This window comes from Nomascus leucogenys, chromosome 13 (genome assembly GCF_006542625.1).
Source record: "Nomascus leucogenys isolate Asia chromosome 13, Asia_NLE_v1, whole genome shotgun sequence".
Taxonomy (NCBI): domain Eukaryota; kingdom Metazoa; phylum Chordata; class Mammalia; order Primates; family Hylobatidae; genus Nomascus; species Nomascus leucogenys.
This window is the reverse complement of record NC_044393.1, coordinates 4,557,169-4,578,764: the sequence shown is the minus strand read 5'-3', so window position 1 is coordinate 4,578,764 and position 21,596 is coordinate 4,557,169. Positions and strand designations below refer to the sequence as shown.

At 47.6% G+C, this 21,596-nt stretch overlaps 1 protein-coding gene across 2 annotated transcripts in view; it reads left to right on the top strand.

Moving 5' to 3' along the window:
• Window positions 1–21,596, top strand: part of PHACTR3 (phosphatase and actin regulator 3) — a 272,059-nt gene that overhangs the window by 5,670 nt on the left and 244,793 nt on the right. The window lies entirely within an intron of this gene.

The following is a 21,596-nucleotide window of genomic DNA, read 5'->3' as shown; positions in this document are numbered from 1 at the left end:
TGAACAGTATGAGGTAGAATACAGGGTTTTAATAAGGATTACAGGAGTCACTGGGTTTAACCCAGGGATCTGTTGATTCTGGTGGGGATGCCTAGCCCTGAGGGAGCAGAGGGAGGAAAGGTGGTCTGGGGGTGGGGACAGATCCAGTCAATTTACTTTACCCCTAACTGCGAAGTGGACCATGGCTTCCAAACCAAAACTCAGAGCAGGTTTTGGGCAAAAATTGGTCTGATCTGGTAGCCTACATGGTTTTATTGATACAATTGACAATTGGCTGTACATTTCCCAAGCAGGGACCAGCTGTGTGGAGAAATTTGGATGCTCCTTCTCGTAGCCTGGCTGCTTTCCCAGGGCTGGCCCCAGGAGGGAGGCTCCCTGCGTGCCCGCCTACACCAGCAGCCTCGGACTGACTCCTAACAAGCCCAGGGCGCTGGCTTTCCCGGAACCCTCCTCTGATTCGGGATTTCTACCAAACTTCGGTAGCGGTTTATTTTAAGGAAAACAACAACGATACACATCCCTTGCATAGGACTCCTAGCCTGGGCCGGGGCTGGCTGGGATGTGGGGGTGGGAGGACCGGGGGTCTGGCCCTCTCTGGGCTGGCCCGGAGTTTGCGTTGGGGGCTTTGCATTGGGCAGGGGGAGTTGCCCTTTGGAAGCTGGTGACCTTGTGGCCTAGATTACCTGGAGCAATGTCGATTTTGCGTTATTACAGTATTTTCAGGAAAGCTACTTAGGTGCACCAGTCACCAGGGACGGTTCATGCGTGGACCTGTGGAAGGCCTTTCCTGGAGGGAATTCAGCAGCTCTTGGGCCTCACACTGCGAAGTGGGCCAGACCGGGGGGCTCTCTATGGAAGGTTCCTGTGCCAGGCATTTTAGTCGCAAACTGTGTGGGCCAAAGGAAACACAAGTGAGCGAGTGGGCAAGAAGGTGTCGTACTGGTGCCCGTGTGTGCAACGGGGCAGCCCTAACTCAGTGCCTCCGTGCCTCAGTGCCTCAGTGCCTTGGGTGGTGCCCTTAAGGACAAGTGTGTGTGAACGTGCATGAGAGTGTGAGGATGTACATGAGTGCGTGTGCCTGTGTGTGCCTGATTGTGTGTGTGTATGCATGTGTGAGGCTGTGCAAGAGTGTGTATGTGCCTGTGTGTGAATGACTGTGTGTGTGAGGGTGTGAAGCTGTGATGAGAGCACGTGCCTGTGTGTGCATGATTGTGTGTGTGTGTGAGGGTTGAGGCTGTGCAGGAGTGTGCATGCCTGTGTGTGTATGCATGTGTGTGAGGGTGTGAAGCTGTGCAGGAGTGTGTGTGAAGGTGTGCGTGAGTGTGTATATGAGCAAGTGTGTGCATGAGTATTACATACATGAGTGTGTGCATGAGCAAGTGTGTGCATGAGTGTGCGTGCATGAGTGTATGTGTGCGATCTCCCTCAACCTAGCGTGCCAGCCTCAGCACAGCCCTGCTCTGACCAGAGGCTTAGGAGGCCCTCCAGCTCCCAGCCCCTACTGCTCCGTCTAAGCCAGGCCTCCACCTTCACTCCCCGGCCTTCACCTGTGCTGCTCCTCCTGCCAGAAGGCTCCTGGCCTCCTGTGGAGTGTACCCATCTGTCAAGGCCCAGCAGTGAGACCTCGTCTGTGAAGCCTCTCACCCCCTATTCTGGGGTGAGCTTTTCCCCCTGTAAACTCTTATTGTCCAAATCTCTTCTTCGCATAAGGACACCAGTCAGATTGGATTGCCCACCCCCCACCCCCTCAGCAGCCTCATTTTAATGTAATCACCCCTTTAAAAAACGCCTTCTCCAAATATTGCATTCTGAGACACTGGGGATCAAAACTTCACCATATACATATTAGGGGGAATACAGTTCAGCCCCTGACAGCTCGGCTGGGAATGTGAGCAGGGCCTCGGGTCCTTTCCACTCGGGCTTTTCCATGCGCAGCTTGAGGTGCAGAAGTGAGCAACCCGACAGAAACAGACTCAAGTTCTGTCACCGCTTATGATCTGGCTTTGGACATCGCAGTCCCGTTCTGCCTTAGAATCGGTCTTCCCTGACTCGGGGTGAGGGTCGGCACGAACCCACCTCTCAGCGGGAGGCTGCAAAGCCACACTGCGAGAAGAACATATGAGGTTGGAGGTGATGTGACCAAAAATGTGACTGCACTGGGAGGGACCCTCAGATGCTTGTGACTGGTTTCTGGCAGATTTCGCCCCAGGCACGTTTTTCTTTGCTGGGTGTGCTTTGCCTGCTGCTGCTATAAATCACAGTTGTGAGTACAGCTACAGCTGACTCCTGTGAGTCCCCTAGTGAATCACTCAACCTGGGGGTGGTCATGGGGACCCCCAGCACAATAATCACCCTGTTCACTCTCGTTAATGATCCATCTGCTCCACCAAAGGTAAACCCAGTGACTGGCGCATTTTTGCGTGCAGGGAATGCACCCCATGCCTGGCACCTAATGGGTGTGCTGTCAGCTCTGTGTCCAACAGAGAGCATGATGAGGAGGCGATGGCGGGGAGGTGGGGTTGGTGGCAGGGAGGCCTCCTCTCCTCACCCCCGTGCAGAGGCCCTTCCTTGCGGCTCACAGGAGTTTCTTCAAGTACTGTCGCTCTGACATTGAGCTTTTCACTTCTCCCTAAAGGAAAGCCATTTAGCAAAAAGAATCTCCTAATTTAGCAGCATTATCTCTGTCAAGTTACAGGAAGTGGGCATGTGGCCTCTTTGCATGAGTCTCTCAGCGGTGGAAGCTGGCTCTTCCTCCTGAAAACATGTCATATTTTTAGACCGTCTTCAATGATTTACACACCTTTTCTACAAGCAGACCTGGAGATGGGAATGCGCAGGCCTGCCTGGACGTCTTCTTCAATACCCAACCTGTGTGTTCGTGCTGTCACCTGACAGGGGCCCTTGGTAGCCCTTCTCCATCCAAGCCTCCCTCCAGGTGGCCTGCCCTGGCCTGCTCTGTGGTCATCCTGCCTCGTGGAGGCCGGCACAGACTTCCTGCCCCCTGCACATTGCACATTTGGACCTAAGTTCATTGCCACTCCCCCAGAGGGCAAACACTAAAAATAGACTCTCTTCACTGGATGAGGTTTCTAATACAGGCTAAGGACTGTGTCTCTCCACTTACGAGTGTCCGAAACAGCTGTATGAACCGCACATTCTCCATTTCCCATGACTAAATCCCCTTAACGACCCCAATTCACTCTAGTTCTGGTAACCGGGACGCTCCTGCACTCGAGGCTTGGTGCATGTTCGATTTCTATTTTTATTTTAATGGCTTTGCTGTCTGTGCCTTTTCCTATAATCCATGACAAATCATGATAAATTAACTCCATTATTTTTTTACTGTTTGGTTAAACATTGGGATAATAAAAAATAAGGAGATATTCCTCTTATTTGTAGATTAATGTGATTTCCGACCTAGAGTATTGTGGTCACGGGTGAAAGTGCAGAATATTGTACACTGATCATTTGTGCTGTTTGCCTGGGAGTCACTGCAGTGGGGGATTGGAGAGGAGCCACCCTGCAGTCACTGGACAGTGATAGCCACACCAGCCAGGGCCTGTCCCCAGTCCTGCTCACTCATCTTCACATCTCTGTGGGAGATGGGCTCGACCTGGTGGGACCCCATTTGACAGGTGAGGAAAACCGAGGCTGATAGGGATGGAGTCATGTGCCCAAGGTCACAGCTGGTGAGCTGAATTTGAGCCTTGACAGTCTACTGGATTCTTGGTCGTTCTGTGATCCTGTCTCTCATGAACCTGGATTTATATTATATCCCTTTGGTTCTGGAAAGTGTCTGACAGCAGGTCAATGCTTGTTGTTACTGCCTGCTTTGGACGCCCTTAAAAGATGCCCCACTTCTGGCTGTCCTTGTGGGGTGCCTGTCTTGGAAATGAGCAGGCTGCTGACTGAAAAGAGCCTTTCCCTGTAGGTGGGATATGATGCCCCACAGGTGGGACCCTGTATGCCCTACAGGTGGACACGGGGTGGTTCTCTCCATCTGTCCTCATCTGTGGCTTCTTCCCTTTGTTAGAGTCTTGAGTTGATGTTGGATATGAGTGTACCTTTCTTCTGAGGATCGTCTAAGCAGGGTGGAGGAGATGCAGGTTGCATAGAGGTGGGAGAAGGACCCTTGGGGCCAGGAGGCAGATGTGGGGTGTCCCCAGCTCTGCCCCGGGTCCCAGTGTGACCCTGTACATGTTCACCCTTCTCTGAGCCTGGCTTTCCTCGTGGATGGAGTGTGATTCCGAAACCCAGTGTTCATGGCTGGTCAGGAGGATCACAGGAGAGATGTCTATTGCTGCCAGAACAATTTACCACCAACTCAGCGGCTAAAGCAGCACCAATTTGTCACCACACAGCTTGTGGGGCAGGGGTGCAGGTGGGCTTGCCTGCTTCCCTCTCTGGGTCTCTGCAGTGCTGTGCTCTTTGTCAGACGCTCTGGGAGAGAATTCACTTCCTGCTCATTCTGGTGGTTGTCAGAATTCAGTTCCTTGAGGCTGTAGGACTGAGGTCCCTATTTTCTTGCTGGCTGTCAGCTGGAGCCGGGGCTGGAGCCAGGGCTGGGGCTGGGACTGGGGCCCAGGTCATTTTGGTTCTCAGCTCTAGAGGCCACCACCTTCCCTGGCTCATGTCTACCTTCAAGGCCAGCAAGGGTGGCTGAATCCTCTCAGCCTTCATCCTTCCCTTCCACCCTGTCCACTCCTGCCTTCCCCTCTGCTTCCTAAGTGATTCCATGGGGCCCATCGGGTCCTCCAGGTTCATCTCCATATCTTCAGGTCTCCTGATTATAATCCTGATCCCAGCTGCAAAGGCCTTCACATTGGTGCCTACATTGGTGCTTGATCAGGTCACCGGGGGTCAGGAGTCCTGAGGGAATGAATGGCTCTCAAATTCTGCTGTCCTTACTGTGGGTAAGTGGCTGAGGGCTGCTTGGAGGAACCTCATAGTGGCTGAGGGCTACCTGGAGGAACCTCACAGTAAAACAAACAACCTCTCATTTAAACAGCACATAAACTCATATGTGAGACTCTGATTTGTAGCAGTCATAGTGCATAGGAAGTTTGTTCATTTATTACAGATTTAGCTGCAGGGTGCTTTTGATAAAAAGACTTGGTTGAATATAGTTAAAACAAATCTGGGATGTGCCCCCTTGCTCAGCATTTCCGTTGCCCCTGTCCCCGTCCAGGCTGCCCCATCTCTCCCTGTCCGATGCAGCAGCCCCGCCCCCCTGGTCCCTGGGGCATCTCTGCTGTCGTCCACTTTATCCTCTATCTGGCGGCCCCAGCACCCTTCCAGGAGAGGTCAATCTGCTCTCAGCTCTTCCTGGCTGGAGACCCTCCCAGGTTTCCTGTCTCTCCCAAGATAAGATCCATGCTTCTACTCATGCTGGGTCAAGAGGCCCTTTGAGTCCTGAGGCCTGTCCCCATCCTCAGCCTCCCGCTATCTCCCCAGTACTGCCCCACCCCTCACCCCTGGCTGCTTCTCAGCCTCTCCAACTGCCCTGTGCTTGCTACTCTTGCCCTACCACTCCCCACCCCCGCGGCCTGGCCCCCATGCCTGGCACAGGCCCTGTGCTCAGTGAATACTGGTTGAATGAGTGGGCACATGAATCAACGAATGAGAGACTCAAATGATCAAATATAAAACAGAGCCTGCGTCTCAGGGACACTCCTCCAGCCTGGCGAGTCTGCAGTCTTCAGGCCCATTGCCGAATGAAGGGTCTATTTCCCATCTTTGCTGTGAGTCCCAGGTTTCCATGGGAGCAGAACCTACCCTGTTCTAATGTCTGCACCTTCACTCCCAGCTGCTGACGGCCCCCCAGGGCCCATCCCCAGGAACAGAGAGGCTCCTTTTATGCCACAGGGTATAGACTCACAGATTCCCCCAAGTAGCAATTGAAAAGAACCAGCAGGGTCCGTGACCCCAAACTGCAGCCTGAAGTACCAGGGTAATCTTTGTCACACCCAAAGTTGCGGGACGGCAGAGCCCTCTGCCAAATAGAGAAGTGAATGTTATTCCCCCGTGGGCTTTGGAAAACCTTTGCACTATTGTTAATATCTCAGGGCGAAGGCCGGTGAGGGCGCCAGAATTTAATTGCCTAAATAATTGCTTTCCCCAAATGCAAAATCCCGGCGGACCCACCAGCTTCAGTGCGCGCATCGGTTTTAATGAATGGTGGGCGCCGAGAGAGATCACAGCTTCTGTGCAAACACGGACGGCCGTCACTATTTATAGCTTTGTACAGGTTGATTCTCGGGATCATCATTGCTACGGCTGCAGAACGTAAGATCTATTTTTAAAGCACTACCTATAAGCCTAGTGCTGTGGATTTTCTGTAATTTATAGCTCGGGCTACGAGACTGCTTTTGAATGGTTACTCTGTAAAGTACTTAATCTACAGTTGCTGCGATGCGGTGCTGGTGGCACGAATCTGTGCTGTAGTGAGTCCGTAAGCCCAGCTCCATGGACTCTGCTGGGAAAAGAAACAACTGTCTTAAGTATATAAATCCAGGAAACATAGGAAACGTCCACATTGAACTGGCAGAAGGAGAACATGTTTGGGTGACAAGGGGCATTATTTAAACATGAAAGATCTTCCTTTAAAAGTTAAAGAAAAGAAGTAAACACCTAAAAGTGTGTACAACAATGCTAATTCTAGAAGAGGGTTATAGATTTGCTCTTTTATTTATTATTAACATTCTAATTATGTAAGTATTTCATGATCTCCTCCTTCTGGCAAAAATGAAAGCATTTTGAGTAGGGGCACAGGGAGCTCGGACAGTCGCCATCGTGGACTCTAGGCTCTTCTCTCCGCTTCTGTAGGCAGCTGTTTCACCATGGAGGACGGGGATGCCCAGAGCATCCACCCTGTGCTTCCATAGTCATATGTATCTGTGGGAATCTATGGTACTGGTGAGTGTGTGTGCACTCATGTGTGCATGTGTGTGCGTGAGTGTGTGTGCTCCATGAGTGATGATGGCATTGTTATGTTATTTACTAACCCAGGAAATAAGAGCTCCAATGATGTTAGACTACAAAGATCTTTTGCAGTACAAGGAAGCCGCTGAGTGCTATTCCCTAGTGTGGATATACCACAGGGCAGCCGTTCTGCTTTGAGGTATGTTTAGGTTGTTTCCACTTGATCGGCCTCATGCATACCTTCCTGTGTTTGGGGTTTCTCTGGAGTAGATGACAAGAACTGGATGAGCTGGGACAGGACATTTTCTATTTGGGCAGATGCAGCCAGTCATCCTGGTTGCTGGTTTCAGTCCCATCCAGCATCTGCAGTGCCTGTTTCACCAGGTGTTAGACTTTCAACTTTGCCTGTTTGTTTGTTTATTCTTTCCTTCACTGGGGTCAGGGGGTAAAGCCTGGTGGTTAAGAAGGAGGCCTGAGGGGACAGATCCACGCCAGTCCTCCTGCTCCCTGGATCTGTGGCCTCGAGGAGCTCTGCTGGTTCCTGTCTTAGACTTTTTTGGCTGCAACAACAGAATATCTTAGATGGATAATTTAGAAACAGCAGAAATTTATTGCTCACTGTTCTGCAGGCTGCAAAGTCCAAGATCAAGGTGCCGGCAGATTTGCTGTCTGGTGAGTGCCAGTTGCTCAGAGGTGGTTCCTTGCTGCTACGTCCTCACAAGCGAAAGGTGTACACAGGGCTCCCTGGACCCTCTTTTATAAGGCACTTATCACTGATGAGGGTGGGGCCCTCATGACCTAATCATCGTCATCTCTGAGTGCTGTGCTGTCCTATGCAGGACCCATGTCCCATATGTGGCTATTGAAATTTATTTGAATGTTAAATGAACTAAAATGAGATGAAATTAAAAATTCAGGTCCTCTGCAGCATGCATCACATTTTAAGCATTCTCAACACTTGTGGCTTCCATGATGGACAGTGCCACGTACACCATCTTCATTCTCGTAGAACATTCTAGCACATGGTGCAGCGCCAGGGATGAGGCAGCCTCCCCAGTAATTTGCACCAGCCCCAGCCTGCCCTTGACAGGGTTCTGGCCATTCCCATCCCTCGCATAGACACATCTCATCCTCTCCGAAGGCACCTGCTCCTCCCTCCAGGCTGAGCCATCAGAGTCCCATCAGAGTCCCTCCCACGGGGCCCCAGTGCTTCAGTTCCCCACTTCCGGTGGCTCCCGTCAGCGTCCACTTCGCAGGTCTCCACCCGGGCAAGGCTCCCCACTCATCTCCCCGCTCTGGTCTTGGCCTCCACATCTTCCTGAGTGACACCATGCGGGGAACTTGGTGGGTATTTTAGGGTACAGATGAGGAAGCTGAGGCCTCAGGAAGACAGCTGAAGTGTTTTTGGGTGAGGTGGACCAGGGACCGCTTTGAGGCACCAGCAACTCCAGCTCCTCATCATGGGGGCCAGGACGAATTCCTTTCTTTAGGGGATTCTGCCTTCTTTTTCCCACAGTGCAGTGCCATTGGGGGAGAGCTCATGGCTGATCTCATCCACTGAGACCCACTGAGATCCACTGAGACTCCATTTCTGCAAAGCTCTCCAGACCCTTCGCCCATGGCCTTGGGAGAACGGTGAATGTTAAAGGGCCGAGAGTGTTGCCGCAGCAGGGCCAAGGCCTCTGTTACTTTATTCTGTGTTGTTTTTCTATAAAGCGATAGATATATATGGTAAAAATATAAAGAATACAGTAGGACGTAAGGCAAAAATCAGCTTCTCTCACCCCTCAACTCTCTAGGCCTCTGGGTCTTCTCTGGCTGCTCCCAGAGAAGTGCCGTGGCTCTAAGAGGTCACCAGTGTTGCCTCTGAATCCTTCTGGAAAGTCTACACAAAACTTTTGTGTGTGGCTTTTGAAATACACACACACACACACACACACACACACACACCATTCCTATTCTGTGTATGCTTCCGCACACCTTGATATTTCTATTAACAGTGTATCACAGTAGTTGCTATGTATGAGCCTACAGATGTCTTCCAAGCAGATCTCATCGCAGGACCTTTGTGTGTGCTGTTTCCCACGCCTGGCATGCTCTTTCCTTAGAGAGCCCTGTGCCTATGGCTGATTCCCTTATTCCACTCAGGCCTTTGCACCAGTATTTCTAAACCTTGACCCTTCTTTCTTTCTAAGACCAGTGTTAGGTTCACAGCAAAACTGAGAGGAAGGTACAGGGATATTCCATAGACCCCCATCCCAACATGCATAGCCCCACACATTATCAACATCCCCCACCAGCGCAGTACATCTGTTACAAGTGATGCACCCACATGGACGCAGGAAGATCACCCGCAGTCCATGGTTTACATTAGGATGTATCATTGGTGATGTACATTCACTCATTCTTTAGAACAATTCATACATTTTTAAATTTTTTTTAATTTTATTTATTTATTTTTAATTGTACTTTAAGTTCTAGGGTACATGTGCACAATGTGCAGGTTTGTTACATATGTATACATGTGCCATGTTGGTGTGCTGCACCCATTAACTCATCATTTACATTAGGTATATCTCCTAATGCTATCCCTCCCCCCTCCCCCTACCCCACAACAGGCCCCAGTGTGTGATGTTCCCCTTCCTGTGTCCAAGTGTTCTCATTGTTCAATTCCCACCTATGAATGAGGACATGTGGTGTTTGGTTTTTTGTTCTTGTGATAGTTTGCTCAGAATGATGGTTTCCAGCTTCATCCATGTCCCTACAAAGAACATGAACTCATCCTTTTTTATGGCTGCATAGTATTCCATGGTGTATATGTGCCACATTTTCTTAATCCAGTCTAGCATTGTTGGACATTTGGGTTGGTTCCAAGTCTTTGCTATTGTGAATAGTGCTGCAATAAACATACGTGTGCATGTGCCTTTATAGCAGCATGATTTATAATCCTTTGGGTATATATGCAGTAATGGGATGGCTGGGTCAAATGGTATTTCTAGTTCTAGATCCTTGAGGAATCTCCACACTGTGTTCCACAATGGTTGAACTAGTTTACAGTCCCACCAACAGTGTAAAAGTGTTCCTGTTTCTCCACATCCTCTCCAGCACCTGTTGTTTCCTGACTTTTTAATGATTGCCATTCTAACTGGTGTGAGATGGTATTTCATTGTGGTTTTGATTTGCATTTCTTTGGCCAGTGATGATGAACATTTTTTCATGTGTCTGTTGGCTGCGTAAATGTCTTCTTTTGAGAAGTGTCTGTTCATATCCTTTGCCCACTTTTTGATGGGGTTGGTTGTTTTTTTCTTGTAAATTTGCTTGAGTTCTTCGTAGATTCTGGATATTAGCCCTTTGTCAGATGAGTAGATTGCAAAAAGTTTCTCCCATTCTGTAGGTTGCCTGTTCACTCTGATGGTAGTTTTTTTCATTCATTTTTTTAAAGACAAAATCATTCAATTTTCAGACAAATTTATAATGACACCTACCCCTCATTATAGTATCATAGAGATACTGCCCTAAAAATCCTCTGTGCTCTACCTATTCATTCCTCTCTTCCTTCTCTGCAACACCTGGCATCCACTCATCTTTTTATTGTCTCCATAATCTTGCCTTTTTCAAGAACAGCATAGAGTTGGAATCATACAGTGTGTGGTCTTTTCAGATCTGCTTCTTTCACTGAGCAATATGCATTTACATTTCCTCCATATCATTTCATGGCTTTATAGCTCATTTTTTTGTACTGAATAATATTCCAATGTCTGGATCTACCATAGTTTGTTTGTCTACTCACCTGCTGAAGGACATCTTGGTTGCTTCCAAATTTTGACAATTATGAATAAAGTTGCTATAAAAATCCGTGTGCAGGTTTTTGTGTAGATATGAGTTTTCAACATCTTTGTATAAATACCAAGGAAGGCAATTTCTGGATCGTGTGGTAAGAGGAGTTTTAGTTTTGTAAGAAACCACCAAGCTGTCTTCTAAAGTAGCTGCACGATTTTGCATTCTCAGCAGCAGTGAATGTGAATGAGAGTTCCTGTTGCTCCACATTCTCACCAGCATTTGGTATTGTCAGTGTTCTGGACTTTGGCCATTCTGATGGGTGAGCAATGGTCTCTCATTGTGGTTTCAGTTTGCGTTTCTCTAATGGCATAATGTTTGGAGCATCTTCTCATGTACTATTTAGCATCTGTAGGTTGTTTTGGTGAGGTGATCTATTCAGGCTTTTGGCCCATTTTTAAATCAAATTGTTCATTCTCTTCCTGTTGAGTTTCAAGAGTTCTTTGTATATTTTGGATAACAGTCCTTTATTAGGTATGTGTTTTACAAATATTTTCTCCCAGTCTTCAGCTTCTCTTTTCAATCTCTTGACAGTGTCTGTACAAAGTAGACTTTTTTTATTTTAATGAAGTCCAGTATATCAATTATTTCTTTCAAGGATTATGCCGTAATATTGCATCTAAAAAGTCCTCACAAAACCTAAGGTTTTCTAGACTTTTATCCTGTATTATCTTCTAGGAGTTTTACAGTTTTATGTTTTACATTTAGTTCTATGGTATATTTTGAATTAATTTTTGTGAAGGCTTTAAGGCTTGTGTCTAGATTCAGTTATTTTTCTGCATGTGGATATCCTCTTGTTTGAGAACATTTGTTGAAAAGACTTCCTTTTCTCCATTATATTGTCTTGGATCCTTTGTCAAAAATCAGTTGACTATATTTATGTGGATCAATTCCTGAGCTCCCTATTCAATTCCACTGATTTATTTGTCTGTTTTTCTGCCAGTATCACACTGTCTTGATTAATGTAGCTTTATAGTAAGTCTTAAAGTTGGGAATGCCAGTCCTCCAACTTTGTTCTTCTCCTTCAACAGTGTGTTGGGTATTCTAGGCCTTTTGCCGCTCCATATAAATCTGAGATTCAGTTTGTGAATAGTCACAACTGATTTTGACTGAGATTGCATTGACTTTATGGATCAAATAGCGAAGAACTGACATGACAATATTAAGCAGCCTTCCCATCCATGAACATGGATTCTCTCTCCATTTATTTGGTTCTTGGATTTCTTTCATCAGAGTTTTGTCATTTTCCTCAAATCTTATACATATTTTGTTAGATGTATACCCAGGTATTTTATTTTTGGGGGGTGACTTGCTCATTGCTGGTTTATAGAAAGAGATTAACTTCTGTATGTTATCCTTGTATCTTGCAACCTTGCTACAATAATTTATTAGTTTCAGGAGGCTTTTTGGTCGAGTTTTTTTTTTATTTTATACATAGATTTTCATGTCATTTGTGAATGAAGACAGTTTTATTTCTTCCTTCCTAATCTAGGTACTTTTTATTTTTCCTTTTCCTGTCTTATGGCATTAGTTGAACTTGAACAATGTTAAACAGACACACAATGTTGAAAACCTGTCTGAGTTTTGTCAGATTGTGTCTTTCAAGGAGTCAGTTCCTTTCATCTAGGTCATCAAATTTGTGGACATAGAATTGTTCAGAGTATTCTGTCATTATCGTTTTAATGTTCATGGGGTCTGCAATGTGTGTTCCCTCTTTCACTTCTGCTATTAGTAACTTGTGTCCTCTCACTTTCTTAGTTAAGCTGGCTACAGACTTAACAATTTTATTGATGTTTTGTCAAAGTACCAGGTTTTGGTTTCATTGATTTTCTTTATTGATTTTCTGTTTTGAATTTCATTGATTTATGCTCTAATTTTTTATTAGTTTTGTATCTGCTTGCTTTGGATTTAATTTGCTCTTCTTTTTCTAGTTTACTAAGGTAGAACCTCAGATAACTGATTTTAGATCTTTCTTCTTTTCTAGGATATACATTCAGTGTTACAAATTTCACTCTAAACATTGTTCTCACTGCACTCACAAATTTTCATAAGTTGTGTTTTATTTTTGTTCAGTCCAAAATATTTTTAAATTTCACTCGAGATTTCTTCTTTGACCTATGTGGCACATGAGGTGTGTTGTTCAATCTCCACGTTTTGAGATTTTCCAGTTATCTTTTTGTTAGTAATTTCTAGTTTAATTTCACTGTGGCCTGAGAGCAGATGTTGTGTAATTTCTTTTAAATTTGTTACTGTGCCAGGCGTGGTGGCTCACACCTGTAATACCAGCACTTTGGGAGGCCGAGACAGGTGGATCACAAGGTCTGGAGTTCGAGACCAGCCTGTCCAATACGGTGAAACCCCATCTCTACTAAAAAATACAAAACTTAGCCCGGCATGGTGGCGCACGCCTGTAGTCCCAGCTAATCGGGTGGTTGAGGCAGGAGAATGGCTTGAACCTGGGAGGTGGAGGTTGCAGTGAGCCAAGATTACGCTACCACACTCCAGCCTCTCAAAATAAGAACAAAAATAATAAATAAATAAATACATTTGTTAATGTGAATTTTGTGTCCCAGAATGTGGTCTATCCTGGTGAATATTTCATGTGAGCTTGAGAAGAATGGGTATTCTACTGTTGTTGGATGAAGTGGTTTATAGATGTCTGTTACATCCAGTTGATTGATGGTGCTGTTGAGTTCAACTCTGTCGTTACTGATTTTCTGCTTGATGGGTCTGTTCGTTTCTGATAGACGGGTGTTGCGGTCACCAACTTTAATCCTGGATTCATCTATTTTTTTTCTTTGAAGTTCTGTCTATTTTTACCTCATGTATTTTGACGTCTGTTATTAGGTGCGTACATGTTATGGATTGTTATGTCTTTTTGGAGAATTGACTCCTTTATCATTATGTAATGCCCTTTGTTGTCCCTGGTAGCTTCTCTTGCTCTGAAGTCTGCTCTGCCTTTCTTCTTTACTTTTATTTTTTACTCTTAACTGTAAGATACCTGTTAAAAAGTGCAGATACCGTAAACATTCATCTTGATGAATTTTCACCAAGTGAACACACCTCTGTAGGCAGAACGCAGTTCAAGAAGCAGAATATAACCTGGATCCCAAAGCCCCCTCGTGTCCGCTCTTAACAAAACCCCTCCTCCACGGGTAGCTATTCTCTGCAGTCTAACATCATCAAGTAGTGTTGTTTGGTTTTTATTTTTCTTTGTTTTCTTTTTTCAGACAGAGGTCACTCTGTTGCCCAGGCTGGAGTGCAGTGGCATGATCTTGGATCCCTGCAACCTCCACCTCCTAGATTCAAGCGATTCTCCTGGCTCCGTCTCCCAAGTAATTGGGACTACAGGCACACAGCACCATGCCTGGCTAATTTTTGTGTGTGTATATTTTTAGTAGGGACAGGGTTTCACCATGTTGACCAGGCTGGTCTTGAACTTCGGACCTCAAGAGATCTGTCCACCTTGGCCTCCCAAAGTGCTGGGTTATAGGCATGAGCCCCCATGCCCGGCCCTGGTACTGAACCTTCTGTAAATGGAATGAGATAGAACATAGTCTTCTTTAACAGAATATTGTGATACCTACCCGGGTTTTTGTCTGGTTAATTTCACTGTTGTATGGTATTTCATTTTGTGAATATAGCACAATTTAATGCCTGTTCAAATTCTTAGGTTAAAAACTTCAAAAACATTTTATTGTCTGACAATTATCTTTGATGTGGATGAGTTATTCTGCGTGTAATACCTCTGGACATTGGCATACATAGTTTGTGTGTCTGCTCAGCAAATTCCTCTGTGTCCTTCCAAGGTCTGCTCAGCAGGGCGGTGGTGTATTTTTGCATCTGTTTTGGGTACTGCTGGATCACCAGTGCCTGATGCATAGCAGGTACTCAACAAATATAGGTCACGTGCAGGCACCAATGAAAGGCCATTTCCTGGAGCTTCCCTGAGCTTCCCAGCCTGGCCAGTGGCTCCGTACACTCCTACCTCTCCATGCTGTGATGGTGTTGGACACGGCTTACCCCTTCACCACGCAGACTGGGCCAAGCCATCCCATGCCTGATGGCACACAGGACAGGGCCTGGCATGGAGTCAGTGTTTGGTGCATGTTTGTTGAGCAAATGTCTGCTTTGTAAGCTGGGGTTGCTGGTAGAGATTTTGGTGGGTTGGGGAGGCCAGAGGAAGGAGCTGGAGCTGGTATTATGGAAGGAATGTAGGAGTCCTTTTCTGTCCTGTTGGTAACCCTTGTTAGATACCCTGTCTGAGCCTCAACTTCACTGTTTGTAAAAAGAGGATGATTATTCCAACCTCACAAGATTATAAATCAATGCATGCGAGGTCCTTGGTAAGCTCTAGGATCTACAAAAATGCTATCAGCATTAATCTTGTTACCTCCTCCTCTTCCTTTCATACTTCCTCCTCCTTTATCATCATCAAGTCAGTGACTTTTCGGGGGGCCCAACAAAAGCATGAAGTTCCTGCCTGTGTGAGTTGGGGTATATTTGATGCAATAACAGCCTGGGCTCTGGAGCTGAGGACATGGGATCCAGTCCTGGCTTTGTAGGTTTGTGACCTGGGGCAAGTACTTAAGAACTTTGCCTCTCGTTTTCCTCATTTGCTAAATGGGAAAATCACAGTTCTACCTGATTTGGGTAGTTTCAGCATTAGCCATGTCAATCATTGTAAAGTTTTTAGAACAATGGCTGGCACGTGGTAAGAGCGAAGTGTTAAGTAAATGAAAACCCTACTATCAGAGGCCTATCCCAGCAGGATGTTTGGCGCCTTTACAAGAGATCAGGAGGGAGACAGGTGCAAGGTCTTTCTCTGCTGTTAGCGTTTCATCCTCGTGTGTGTTGCTGCAGGGTCACAGGCTGGCTGCTGTAGTTCCAGGCCCCACAGGGCACTCCAGGGCAGGAAGCAGGAATGCAGTCAGGACTGCAAACTGCACCTGCAATGGTGACAAAAGCTTTTTCTGTAAGTGGCTCTCTCTGTCTATCAGCAGTCGTTCCCAGAGGCCCCAGAAGCCTGTTCCTCTCCTTTCGTTAGCTAGAGTCAGAGCATGCAGTATCTGTCACTGTGTGGGGGGACCCAGGATGGAGGAAAAGTCACCTGGAGGTCTATAGCTTTGTGCTGACAACATACAAGATGGGTCAGTGGCCCATGACACAAGAGTGCAGGGGCCAGTGGGGCTGCTTTCCACCCTCCCTGTCGAAAGCCTCCCTGCCTCGGGTTGTGTTTCTCTGCTCTGGGTTCTGTCTTCTATCTCTGCTGCCTCATAGGCCCCTCTCCCAGTCACCTGGATGTGCTGGGGGCACGGAAGGAGAATATCAAAGGGCAGATGGTCTCTCACAAGGAACTTTTTGTTCTGCTAATGGTGAAAGCGTACTGAGGGCTTCTCTGTGCTACGTCAAATGCCCAAACCCTGTAAGCTAGGTTTTCTTCTTCTCAAGTATACACCGAGGCTCAGCAGGGCCACACAGTCAGAAAATGTTGGGACCTGATCTTGTGCCTGGGTCTGTGGCTCCTGCCCTAGACAGCTTGAGTGGACTTGACCCCAAGGAAGGCTGGGCACATCTCCAGGAAGCCATGGGATGCTCACACCACATTTTTTCAGGGCGACTCTGGCTGCCAGTGCCCTTCAGGGCAGAGGCCGTGAATGGTGAAATCAGGGATTTGGTTCTAGAAGAGCTGGGTGTGTTGTTTTTAAAAAGCCTTGGTTGGCATTGCATTGAGCACCACTCTGGGTAGTCTATGGTCACAGCTGTAGGTAGAGAGTCCCTCAGGGATGTGGTCAAAGGTGCAGGAAGTGAAGTTCAAGGCTATGTCATCAAGCCAGGTCCAAGGACCAATCCCACCCGCCACTACTTCAGGTGTTGTTTTTCCAGGTGACCAGCAGAGGGCGCGGCTGCCCACCTGACGAACCTGGCCTCTGCCAGAGTGGTGGTTTTGCCTTCATCTTTCCTTGGGTCCTGGAACTCCCACACTGGTGTTTTGCCTTCTTGCTTCTCTTTGGATGGTCCCCTATGAGTTTAGCCTGAGAGGGTGGCTTGAGCAGTTCTTCGTAAGCATTTGAAGTTTGCTGAATGAGTTATTTTTACATTAAGGGTGAACAAGAGTTCCCTGGAGTCCCAGAGAAGAACCCAGATTGTCCTGGGGGACTGAGGCAGCACAGGCAGCGTGAGCCCCTCAGTCCCACAAAGCCTGGAGCCAGCTTGGGCTGTGGGGAGGCTGAACCTTCACTCCTGGAGCAGGGCAGTTGCCCGGCTAGGCTCCGCCATGCACATTCATTCATTTATTCATCAACGGATATTTATGTACTGGGAGACTACGACCTCCCAGGCACATTCCGTGCCTGTGGAGCTGACATTGCCACCATCCAGGTTCTTGGCCCATCAGCTCTCCAGGGCCCTAGGAAAGCAGTTGGTAGCATAAGAAAACTGCAGAATTGAGCTAACCGTCTAAGTGCCTGCAAGAAGCAGCCTCAGGCCAGTGGTTGGTTTCAATGTACAATCCCATTGCCACACACTCTGGATGCCTTTAAAGTATGTTTGGTTGGATTGGAAGGGCCCTTCAGAAGTTGGGTTTACCTGGAGCTGAAGCCCCACAGCGGGTTGGTCTCAGGAGAGCCACCACCACAGTTGGTTTAACACTTGCCCCTTGAGCCATGGAAAGGCCACGATGGAACCGTGACCATGCTCATCTGCAACCGGTATGAGCGTGTGCCCTTCCATTGCCTGCCCTGATCAAGTAGACGGTGCCTGTGAGTATCGATGGTTGCTGAGCCAGGGCAGCAGACTCTTCCACATCACCCCAAAGGCTGCTTGTCAAACGGGGCTCCTCCTCTTTTCTGCCTCATCCCTCCCTGATCTGATCCTCCCCACCCAGGAAATAGCATCACACCCACCCTGTTGTCAATATCAGCTTTGCTGGTTACCTCAATTCTACCCACCTCATAAATGGTTAACTAGAAAACAAAACAAAACAAAACAAAAAAACCCTGGAGGTATCCTTGGCTTCTCTCTGTAGTCACCCATAGCTCATCCATTGCAAACCTGTGGGAGCCACCTTCAGAGGACACCGAGTCCAGCCTGCTGGGTGCCTCTGCCTATTCCTGCTGGGCCAAGCTGCTGCCACCACCCACCAGGATGATTTCCAGCCTCCTGGTCCATCCCGCTGCTTCCTCCCTTGCCCCACGTGTCCCTTCTCTAACAGCAGCCAGAAGGATGCTCTGGAGACCCACCACTGCCTCAGTGGCTTTCCACCATCCTTGGAACAAAATCAGGCTCTTCCTGAGTCCGTGAGATGGTGCATGGTCTGGGTCGTCCCCTCTCTGTGGCTGCAGACCCTTGCTCTGGCCTCTTTGCAGGGACTCCAGGGCTCCATGCTGCTCCCACCTCGTGGTCTTTGCTCAGGCTCTTCCCTCTGCCCGGGGCACCCTTCCTCCCTTGCATGTCCAGTTGGCTTCCATTTGCCCGTGCACTTCCAGAGCATCGCTTCTTCAAACCAGGCTCCCTCACTGCTCCAGATGAGGCATCCTGCACGCTGCGCTCACTGAAATTAATTGATCCTTTGATTCATATTAGTCAATCTTGTCTTCTGTGCTAGACCTCAAGCTCCACAAAGCCAATGTGCAATCATATCTCATTCATGGTGGTATTCCTGGCAAAGTGCCTGTTTGGGCACAGAATAGATGCTTAGGAAATATTGGGTAGTTGGATGCATCCATTGGTCTGTACCTGTTTTAAGAATGAGACCAACTGGGGAGGTGTGTAGGGTTGGAATTGGTCTTGGGGTACCATTCCTCACCACTCCCTAATGAGCGGGGGTACCTCATACATGCGCTGTGTGTTGGAGGCAGTCTGCCATCCCTGAGCCACCTTTGCAGTGATGTGCTCCCTGGCTGCCCCTGGGCAGAGGAAACCGCCTTTGCCTTTGCAGTTTTGTGAGTTTTGAAAAGGATTTGGGCAATTTGGACTGACTCTGTCCCATCTCTGTGTTCTTCAGGGAGCGGTGCTGGGTTATCGGAGCTGCCCTGAGTCAGGAAATGGCTTTGGGTTTTCAGATCAAGGAGATCAAGGGGCAGAAGGGGGGTCCTTCGATGAGCTTCTATCTGATCTGGAATCTGGGTGGAGACAGGGAGGGTTTCAGTGTGATTATATCCACCAGGGCAAGAAGCGGAACCCAGTCCTCCAAATTCAAAGCTCAGCCTAGTGCCTCTATCTGCTTTTTTTTTTTTTTTTAAAGAAAGCTTTATTGAAAGAATTTACATATCATTAAGTTCACGCATTTAAAGTATAAAATTCAGTGGTTTTTAGTATATTTACAGAGTTATAAAACCATCACCATAATCTAATTTTAGAACATTTGAACATTTCTAGCACTCAAAAAAGAAACTCTGTACCCATTCGCAGTCAGCCCCTCTCTTCCCCCACTCCCCATCCTCAGCATCCACAGATCTGCTTTCTGATTTGATGGACATTGCATATAACTGGGTTCATGTGGCACGTGGCCTTCTACCACTGGCTTCTTTTACTTGTGTAATGTTTTCCAGGTTCATCTGCACGTGATTGTGGCACGTATCAGTGTGTCCCTCCTTTTCATGGCTGCATATTGTCCTACAGTAAGAATGGACCACATTTTGTTTACCCATTTATCAGTCTATGGACATTTAGGTTGTTTGTAATTTTTTGGCCATTATGAAGCTTTGTTCATTCCAATAGGGTTTCTGCAATGGCCTTCCAAATCCACCCCTTGCCAGGGATCTTGTTGAGGAGGGACAGTTGGTGACTTTCACAAAAACCTCTTGTGGGCCCTCAAGGCTAGAAACCCTCCTCCAAACAGGTGCCTGTCACACACCTTGGGTACCAGATCCTTACAGGGCTCCAGCCGGTCATGGTCTGGAGATGACCGACTTTGAAGGCCAAAGTCTCTCCTGCAGGCAATTTACCCGGAGACCTTATTATTTTCTATTGATCAGTAGAGGTGGGATTCCTAACTTTTTTTAAATTTAAAACTATTTTTAGTATGGAACATCTCAAAGCCAAAGAATAATATAAGGAACAGCTCCAGCTCTACCTACCTTTAGCAGACCACAGTGCTTTGCTAAAATATATACTTCTAAGAAATAAAACTTGGTTGCATCTCATCTTCTGCTTCCCCACTCCATGTGGGCTCCTGAGCTCAAATGCCAAGTCTTATCCTTTTATATGTTTTTAACCCTCATCCATACACAGTTTGGTGGGGCAGGTGAATGGGTGCTGCAGTGTAGACCATGTGAAGGGACCAGGGATAATTTTTGGTGGTACACGGACAAGGCAGTAACATTGGCTTAGATAGAAAGTTCCTTCTGGTCTTCGTCTTTATGGTAACATTAAGGAGGATGTCTCTATTCGCTGCCTGCCTGGCTGAACTCCTCTCTCACCCTTGGGCCCTTTTTAACCACACAGGAGACAGCTCAGGCCAAGAGTGGACTCAGGTATTGAGTTAGTGCTGTGGTCCCTCCCACCAATGCCAGCCAGCGAGGCTGTGCTCCATCAGTCCTATCGAAGGCTTCCTTTAACATGCATGTCGGCCAAGTGTGGAGGTGCACACCTGTACTCCCAAGTACTCAGAAGGCTGAGGTGGGAGGATTGTTTGAGCCCAGGAGCTTGAGGCTGTAGTGCACTATGACTGCCCCTGTGAATAGCCACTGCACTCCCGCCTGGACAACAGAGCAAAACTCTTTCAAAAAAAAAGAGAGAGAGAGAAAGAAAAGAAAAAATATATTTAAGTGCAAAGAGTTGATTTAAAGACAGATCTTAAGGCAATGGAAGGATAGGTTTTAAATAGGGAAGGCTAAAAAACATAGGGATGGTTGGCAAATGACAGACAGCTGGAGACCTCTGGTGTGACCTTTCTCCTCTCCCCCACCTATAGCCAGTCTCTGGCCTCTATCCCTTCCTGCCTGTCCCCACCATCTCTGCACCTGCTACGGCTAGGTCAGCTGCAGGCTTCCTTCCAATGGAACTAAACTGTCTCAGGTGTTCACTCACCCAGACTTGGAAGGGGCCCAAGGCATGGCTGGGGGCAAGGATTCAGAAACCTTCCCATGGGGCCGGTACTCAGTGTGTCAGGACAGCCCCTGGGGACTTGGAGTGGGAGGTGTTGAAGACCCACTTGGAGAGACCCTGGGCCAAGAGCATTGGCTGTGGCCCAGCTCTTCCACGTGCTGGCTTGTGACCTGGGCAAGAGTGCTCACCTCTTGAAGTTGCCCTCATCTCAAAAGTAGAGACCACAGTAGCTCTCACCTACCAGGGCAGTTGTAGGAAGGAATGAGGTCCCCCTGCAAAATGCTCAGTCCAAGGCTGGCAGGCCACATCCAGCCAGCACATTTTTATATGGATAAAACGTATCTATTCCTAGCAGTTTCCCACCAGTTTCCTCTTTGTTTCCTGATGTTAATTGCCAACTGTAATTAAATGATTATTTGGGCATCTTATTAGTGTGTTGGTGACCATTCTCGGCTTCACCCTCCCCCTTTCCCGGAAGACTCAAGGAGGTGGGGCGTCTCTGTGTTTGTGCACTGCTAGGTCCCTAATGCCTGGTGTGGTGCCTGGCACACACTCGACTCTGCACATAGTCTGAATGAATGAATGAGTCCTTTCTTTAGAGGTGACTGATGCTGCTGAAATAACTGCTGCTAAGAGCCCAAAGCTCTGTATGGAGTGAACATCCACTTTATTCCCCCTCCCTACCACCACCCCGCTCAGTTATGTCCTTGGTGCTTAATCGGGATTTCGTCCACACTGCCTGCGCTCACACTGCACTCCCAGGCCCTGCTGTAGGTGCTAATCTGATG